The 9,495-nt window shown below is 40.4% G+C and overlaps 1 long non-coding RNA gene across 1 annotated transcript; it reads right to left on the minus strand.

Annotated features, from left to right (window-relative positions):
• Positions 1-1,320: 1,320 nt before the first annotated feature.
• LOC311072713 lies at positions 1,321-7,855 on the minus strand. Its single transcript, XR_014604046.1, has 3 exons — positions 7,795-7,855; positions 7,099-7,136; positions 1,321-2,346 (listed from the first exon to the last, which is right to left on the minus strand). It is a non-coding gene; the product is annotated as an uncharacterized lncRNA (long non-coding RNA).
• Positions 7,856-9,495: the final 1,640 nt, after the last annotated feature.

Genomic DNA, 9,495 nt, shown 5'->3' on the forward strand with positions numbered 1-9,495 from the left:
TACCTGTCAGACAGAACGTGCAAAAGCTTCTGAACTCTTGTACTTTAAAATAAAAATGGATGTGCTGCAAGAATGCATTCCTATGAAAAGGTACAGGTGTTTTATGTTCCCTGCATGGTTTTGTGTTTCTTGTATTCTCTAGTTACCCTTGTTTGTTGCCATGGTGATTGATTAGCCTCACCTGTTCCCTGTTTAGTGTCTGGTGTTGTCCTTGTTTTTGTCTATATCTCTCTGTGCATGGATTTTTTTGTGCTTTGTTTGTTTAAATAAATGCTTATGTTGCTCCCCGTCCCTCTGAAACTCCCTGCATTACAACAGATGTTCAGAAAATGACTCTGCTTAAGATTAGACACTTTATTCATTATAACATAAATCGCTCATAAATACACTCTCAGAAAATAAAGTACATAATTGTACCTTTAGGGGTACAATGGCTTGTCACTGGGATCTCAAGGGTACAACATTGTACCTTAACCTTTAAAAGAAACGGTACATATATGTACCTTTTAATGCTTTTTGACCCTCAAAAAGGTACATATATGTACCTTGAGGACCAATAAGAAGCACTATGGGGTACGTTAGTGTAGACTGTACCTTGGGGGACAGAAATGGACTCCTACTGTACCCCTATTTCTAACAGTGTAGCTAAAGCATCAGTCATTAACAGATTGACAGTTAACTTACATGTTTTTATCTGTTATTTGTTTCTGAAGATTTATGTTTAAAGGTTTTGTGCTTTAACAACTAATAAAACATCACAGAATTCATCATATCCATATTGATGCCTGAGCTGTGTTTTTTCCCTCCAAAATGATGTCACTTCCTGGAAGACGATGTCATTAGTAACCAGGGTTATTATAGTTTAAACTAAAACAACAAACAAATTTTTTAATAAATAAACGGTGTGTGTGTGACACACCGTTTAAATGTTTGGGGTCGGTACAATATTTTTTGTTTTGATGGTCTCTTGCATTTATTTTATTAAAAATACAGCAGAAATTGTGAAATATTATTACAACGTAAATCAGCTGTTTTCTATGTGAATATACAGTAAAGTGTAATTTATTCCTGTGATCAAAGCTGAATTTTCAGCATCATTACTCCAGTCTTCAGTGTCACATGATCCTTCAGAAATCACTCTAATATGATGATTTGATGATCAAGAAACATTTATGATTATTATCTGTTGAAAACAGTTTTTGTGTGAAAAGCATGATAAACGTATTTTTTCCAGATTCTTTGATGAATAGAAAGTTAAAATGATCAGCATTTATTAATTACTGTCTCTTTTGATCCATTCACTGTGTCCTCGATGAATAAAAGTGTTAATTTATTTTTCTTTTAAACTTTACATGGAGAAGAGCAAATGAACTGCATTACAGAAATAACTCAGAGCAAAACACATGATGCATGACTGCTGTGACCTGCCTCATCTCGTCCATTCTCTCAGTGTATAAAAGCACAAACTACAGTTTGAACATTGCATAATGCAGACAGGAAGTCTTTAAAATATAGTTTTGAGCAGCCAGCATTAAACACGTCTGCAGTGAAGCCTCATCATGCAAACGAATGCACATAGAAATCACACAATGTTTGACACGTTCATGTTTGCATTCAAATGATCTCGAGAGGTCTGGGACTCTCCTAAAACACTCCTAAAAGTCCTGATATTGGAAATATACCACATTTTTACATGCTACGCTGTTTTCGGCAAATAATTCATGAAATCAACTGTAGGGAAATGAACATTTCTCGATGCAGGCTAGAACACAGCTATTCAGAAAAAATCACAGTACAGAACAAATACAGAAATTACACTATTTCACGGTTCACCAAGTATACAACAAAAGGTCTAAACCCAAAGACATGACAGACCGGTTTAAAATTACAACTCTAATCATGGTGGAATGAAATCAATTCATCTGTGTATATGCTTGATGATGTCAGCGGAAAAGAAATGTAATTTCTGCAAATTGTTACTTTAATACATTTTAATGAAATCCGTCCATCCTTCAACCTATCTATTTCTAAAACTTAATGGTTTGTATTCTTCGCCTTACAACAAACCGCCACAACATGTTAGGGGAAAATAGATTGTATGCTTGTTTTGAAGTATTCTTCTTGAGTAATATATCATGCATCAGATAGTGAGAGATGAAGTGCAGCTGTGGTTTCTTTAGGCATTGGTTGATTTAACAGGTCAGGTTGATGGTCAGGTCAGAGGGTTCCTCAGCGGGGCGCGAGGGCTTTGCTCTCGATCTGCCCCTGCTGAACCTGCCCTGGGGTAACAGCCACAGAACGGCCCTCATCTGGGTCATGGAGGTGTTGGCACGTACATACAGAAGCCTAGGAACCAATGAAAATCTGCTTTGAATTCTTTTTGGGAAACAACGATTACACTGCTGGTCAAAAGTTACCCAAAAGTGCCCCTATTATGTTTTTTCAGATATTTCCTTTCATGTAGTGTGTAATAAATCTGTTTGTGAATGTAAAAGGTCTGAAAAGTTTCAAAGATCAAAGTGAAGATATGGAGTTTTTGTCTCCTAAAAGAAAGAAGTGACTCTGAATCGAGTCGTCTGTAATTTCAGTCTCACTTCCGGCTCGAACTTTCTTAGGTTTGTGACAAATATGCATAATGCCAGCCGATAGTCTTCATTGACTGCCGGTGAACAACGTCTCCTTTTCCCCGTCCTCAAACACTAGTTGCAGCTGATACTGGAAGAGATTGGTTTGTGTTCAACAGACTGGGCCGTCGGACCAATCAGAACAGAGTTGACCAATCACAACAGACTGGCCATCTGACCAATCAGAGCAGAGTAGACCAATCACAACAGACTGGGCCATCTGACAAATCAGAACAGAGTAGACCAATCACAACAGACTGGGCCATCTGACCAATCAGAACAGAGTAGACCAATCACAACAGATTGGGCCATCTGACCAATCAGAGCAGAGTAGACCAATCACAACAGACTGGGCCATCTGACCAATCAGAACAGAGTAGACCAATCACAACAGATTGGGCCATCTGACCAATCAGAGCAGAGTAGACCAATCACAACAGACTGGGCCATCTGACCAATCAGAACAGAGTAGACCAATCACAACAGATTGGGCCATCTGACCAATCAGAGCAGAGTAGACCAATCACAACAGATTGGGCCATCTGACCAATCAGAACAGAGTAGACCAATCACAACAGACTCATCTGACCAATGACAACAGACTGGCCTTCTGACCAATCAGAGCAGAGTAGACCAATCACAACAGATTGGGCCATCTGACCAATCAGAACAGAGTAGACCAATCACAACAGACTCATCTGACCAATGACAACAGACTGGCCTTCTGACCAATCAGAGCAGAGTAGACCAATCACAACAGACTGGGCCGTCTGACCAATCAGAGCAGAGTAGACCAATCACAACAGACTGGGCCGTCTGACCAATCAGAGCAGAGTAGACCAGTCACAACAGACTGGGCCTTCTGACCAATCAGAGCAGAGTAGACCAATCACAACAGACTGGCCATCTGACCAATCAGAGCAGAGTAGACCAATCACAACAGACTGGGCCGTCTGACCAATCAGAGCAGAGTAGACCAGTCACAACAGACTGGCCATCTGACCAATCAGAGCAGAGTAGACCAGTCACAACAGACTGGGCCTTCTGACCAATCAGAGCAGAGTAGACCAATCACAACAGACTGGCCATCTGACCAATCAGAGCAGAGTAGACCAATCACAACAGACTGGGCCTTCTGACCAATCAGAGCAGAGTAGACCAATCACAACAGACTGGCCATCTGACCAATCAGAGCAGAGTAGACCAATCACAACAGACTGGGCCGTCTGACCAATCAGAGCAGAGTAGACCAATCACAACAGATTGGGCCATCTGACCAATCAGAGCAGAGTAGACCAATCACAACAGACTGGGCCGTCTGAGCAATCAGAGCAGAGTAGACCAGTCACAACAGACTGGGCCGTCTGAGCAATCAGAGCAGAGTAGACCAGTCACAACAGACTGGCCATCTGACCAATCAGAGCAGAGTAGACCAGTCACAACAGACTGGGCCTTCTGACCAATCAGAGCAGAGTAGACCAATCACAACAGACTGGGCCTTCTGACCAATCAGAGCAGAGTAGACCAATCACAACAGACTGGGCCGTCTGACCAATCAGAGCAGAGTAGACCAGTCACAACAGACTGGCCATCTGACCAATCAGAGCAGAGTAGACCAGTCACAACAGACTGGCCATCTGACCAATCAGAGCAGAGTAGACCAATCACAACAGACTGGGCCGTCTGACCAATCAGAGCAGAGTAGACCAGTCACAACAGACTGGCCATCTGACCAATCAGAGCAGAGTAGACCAGTCACAACAGACTGGGCCTTCTGACCAATCAGAGCAGAGTAGACCAGTCACAACAGACTGGCCATCTGACCAATCAGAGCAGAGTAGACCAGTCACAACAGACTGGCCATCTGACCAATCAGAGCAGAGTAGACCAGTCACAACAGACTGGGCCTTCTGACCAATCAGAGCAGAGTAGACCAGTCACAACAGACTGGGCCTTCTGACCAATCAGAGCAGAGTAGACCAATCACAACAGACTGGGCCGTCTGACCAATCAGAGCAGAGTAGACCAGTCACAACAGACTGGCCATCTGACCAATCAGAGCAGAGTAGACCAATCACAACAGACTGGGCCGTCTGAGCAATCAGAGCAGAGTAGACCAGTCACAACAGACTGGCCATCTGACCAATCAGAGCAGAGTAGACCAGTCACAACAGACTGGCCATCTGACCAATCAGAGCAGAGTAGACCAATCACAACAGACTGGGCCTTCTGACCAATCAGAGCAGAGTAGACCAATCACAACAGACTGGGCCGTCTGACCAATCAGAGCAGAGTAGGCTCTGGGAAAGAGGGGTTTGCACAGTTTTACAGACACCATGAGAAAAGAGCTGATGTGTGATGTGTTTATAAGAAAAAAAAAGTGTTTTTGACTTTGGATGCATGTAAACCTGTTGTAGGAGAAAACTATACAAAATTTGAATGAAATTAGCACAGATGTACAACAATATACAATGAATGTCACAATTGACCAATCACAGTCAAGTATACCGGAGAGCCGTGTAATAATCATGGCTTGTTAATGGACAAACGTCACTGCATTAAAGTAAATCATTCCTAAAATAATCACTTCCAGACTGGGGTCTGGCTTCCCGCCGCTATAGGGAATCTCACACTTCCTATAGGCTCTTCATCATGTGACCGACCCTCATTCTAGGAAAACTTTCCTCGAGCTCGGTGTGAGTCTGCGGATCCAGAGCAAACACATCCGAACAACACACTCTTATACTGCGGTCCAAATGATCTTCTTCAAACCAGTGACTGTATTCGTCTCAAATAGACCTATTGTTATTTTTATTAGTAAAATCTGTTGACTTTAGCAGTCTTTGTTGCATTATATGCCAACAGTGACAATTCAAAAATTGTGTTTTATGCCCCAAGTTTGCATGCCTGTAACTCAATAAGTATAAAAGATATCTCAATATCCTTATATATTTTGGTTTTCAACCAACTTTTCTTTTGGTATCCATATTTATAAGGCCCAATATGGTTCATTTCCAGAGATATTGTGATCTCAATGCGGCTCCATGTCAAAATTGTTGAATTTTACTCATTTTCAATGGTCGAAATGGTTCACTGTGCAACAAAGCTGATACTTATTGCATTTAAAGAGGAATGTATGAAGAATCTAAAATATATATCATTTCCCTCTAACAAAACACTCGCATACAACGTACATAAAATGTTGCTTATTTATGAAACTTGTTTAAGTGTTGATAAAGACAGAAAGCATGAAGCTAGAATAAAATTGTTTTATTTTAACTGTAGTTTTAATTCAATTTAGTCAAAAATGTAACTACAAATGGAAGGTCAAGTTGAGTCCATTGCATTGTGGGATACATTTTCTCCAGCAGTGTCCTGCAGCAAATTTGGAAAATTAAGTAGATTATCGGGGTTTTCTGTGTCTATAAACATGCTCATATATGCAACATTAAACTAAATACTACAATAATATTAGTAGGCTATGCTTTTCCAAAGTCTGATGAGCAATGTTGAGCACAAATGTAATCTAATGTTTGCAGATGCCGCCACCATGTGGTGGAGAGGAATGATTACACAAGCGCAGCATTTAAAGGGAATGATCATTCGGTCATCATAAACTCACTCTCGTGTCAGTCCAAAAACGTATTTTCTTCTGTAAAACACACACACACACACACACACACACACACACACACACACACACACACACTATTTTTTTTTTTTTTTTTTTTGAAAGTGCCTTTTTTACAGGTTTGGAACAACATGATAATGGGAATTATGGATGAACTATCCCTTTAAGTGCAAGAGCGTGTAAAACAAGAAATGTTTCTTGAGCATCAAATCATCATATTACAATAATTTCTGAAGGATCATGTGACACTGAAGACTGGAGTAATGATGCTGAAAATTCAGCTTTGATCACAGGAATAAATTACACTTTGCTATATATTCACATAGAAAACAGATATTTTACATTGGAATAATATTTCACTGTTTTTACTGTATTTTTTATCAAATAATACAGCCTTGGCGAGTAGAAAAGTCTTTATATTTGTTGTACCATGGCACAGTATATTCAAAACATATCATATGGTAATTTGATATACCATGGTATTAGATATGATCTTGCTCATGGCCCCTAAATAAAAAAACACACAACAACATTCATTTAAAATGATTTGATTTAAACAGTGGTGATTTGCTACTGTGTTCATTCAAGTTCTCTCATGGGAAGCGTGATTCGGAAGTAATAAAAATACTATTTAAATATATTTGAATAGTTTGACTGTTTTTAATCAATGTAGTAGCTTCAATATAAATCACACTACATGCATTGATTTGAAGTTAACACTTTACTCAGGGCTGCCAACTTTTGGGTTCAGCTTGGAGTGAGAATAATGGATTTTTGTAAAAACAACAACAAAACAAAACAAAAACAGCAGCAATCATAGCGACATACATAAGCACTACCTACCTGCCTCCCGCATGGTTGCCAGGTTTCCGTAACAAAACCTGCCAAAAAATTTAAATAAAAATTAAATCCAGCAGAAACCAGCAGAAACCAGCAGACTTGGGACAAACTACTTAAACTACTTTTTTCAAAATATGAACACTTGTAATACGAAAACGACACCTAGAACACTACAATCGAAAACATGAAACGTTTAAATAATTGATTCAATATCAAATACATTCTATACCAAAATTGAGCAAAATCACATGGTGAAATAGACATTTTTCTCCATGTTATGCTGTCTCCAACAGTTTTACGTCCAGTGATAGCTGTGTGTTTAGCTATAGTTTTAGGAACAAGACTGAAACTAAACCTGAAAAAACTTTTCTTTTACAAATAATTCCTAAACTTGAAGCTTGTTATATAGTTTTAAAGTTGTGTGTGTGTGTAACCTCTCTGATTCTTTCACTCGATTCTGGACCACACAAAAACATTATTCTGAGTTCATAATATCTGGAAATACCAAAGAGACATGAATTGTTGGTCTTCCGGTCACAAAACATTCACTTCGGCAGCTGGAACTGACAACTTGTCAATAAATAAATGACTTTTACATGATTAAGCTCTTTTCTTATATCTAGTCTTTTTTTTTTAATATGCTGTCATGAAGAAAAGAAAAAAAAAACATAATATTATACAAACAATAATACATCATACCTGGAAAGACTTGAGAAAACACCAAACAGATATGAATTGTTGGTCATCCGGTCACAAAACTGTCGAAAAATCATACATATAAGCATAATCAAAACGAATATACAGAAAGAAAAGAAACACAGCAGTTTGATTAAATCTTTCAGTGGTTCCATTGCCCATTGGATGGTGTGGGGTCGTTTGTGATTTCTTAACACCAGAGAACTCAAGCAAGTGCCTAATGAGCTCACTACAAAAGTTGACCCCCATTGTTGACTGGTCTGGGCAGCAAAAGGCATGGGGCAAGCTTGGTAAAATGGTCAGTGACCACTAAAACACAACTGACCTATTTTGTTAATCTTCCGCCGTCCAGAAATCAATGCAGACCAACTCAAGTGGAGCTGAAGTCCTAACGCTCTCCAATAGAGCCCGACCCTCTGGCTCTGGTGTTTTTGCAAGCACACAACGGCCACAACTTCACATTATTCATGAACATCTTGTTCAATGTCCGTCCAGTGAAAATGCTGGTGGGAAAGTTGGATAGTACAATTCTGGCCCTGGTGTCCAGCCTCATCGTTACAACCCCTCAACACTTCGGTCTTTAGAGAAGGCAGTATTGAAATATTTTGCGACGTGTCAAAGGATCCTTTGAGACATGATGGAGTTTTGCCACCCATCTTTGTTCACAGGCCTGGGCTTGGTCAAGATATGTGTTAAGGGGTTATTATCTGTCCAAGCTGTGAAATTGTGCCCTTTTAGCCAATGGCTAAGTTTATCACACACAGCCCACTTAAGGCCGAGAAACTCAAGGCGGTGTGCTTGATAGTGGTCTTGTGCTCTAGTCAGTGATTTACTCACGAAGGCAATAGGTAGAGCCCTATTTTCTCCAAGACTCAATTGCGAAAGTACAGAACGTGAATGCCGTGTATTTTTTGTTGTCTTTATGTAACGGGAGATTATAAAATCCTGAAGTCAAATCCATAGTGCTAAAGAATGAATTGTCACCAAGCGCTGGGGTAGGGGGTGCGCATCTTTCACAGTTCATGCATTAAGCCAGTGGAAATCTGTGCAAATGCGAAGATCGCCATTATTTTTCCAGCACAGAACCAAAGCCGATGCAAATTCGCTAACTGACTTACAGATTATTCCCCTCTCCTCCATCTCATTCAAAGCTACATGTAACTTCTGGTACTGTGAAGGAGGGACTCGTCTGCATGGTAAGCGACATGGCCTCTCCATCAACCACACGAATTCTGTGCACAAAGTCCTTGACTTCACCACAGTCAAGAGAATGTCAAGAAAAAATATCCTCACACTCAAGGATCAGGTCAGACAACTTTGCCTTCCAGAATTTGGAAACCTCACATGCTTCTAAGTCAACAGCCTATAGCCCACACTGTTGGAGCCTGCCGATTAGCGAGTTAGGCTTATCCACCGTAGCAGTCATCTGCTGAGCACTGGACTTTGGTGCAAGCTCAGTCTCTTTTTCACACACATCGCAATACAAGGGTAGATATCAGCCACTTTGGTGTTCCACCTCAGTGTTACAGGTCTGTCACTGGGATTGACTAACTTAAGAGGTATCCAACCGTCACACCAAAGAGGGGTGACTACACGACGAACCAAGACTTTTCTAAAAGCAGAATGGGCTTTAGATGGTACCACCACTACACCAGGCTGGCCACAGGACTTAACAGGGAGTTTGCCCCAGACAAGGTGCTCTTG

This window comes from Abramis brama, assembly GCF_963993115.1.
Source record: "Abramis brama genome assembly, chromosome: 22".
NCBI lineage: Eukaryota > Metazoa > Chordata > Actinopteri > Cypriniformes > Leuciscidae > Abramis > Abramis brama.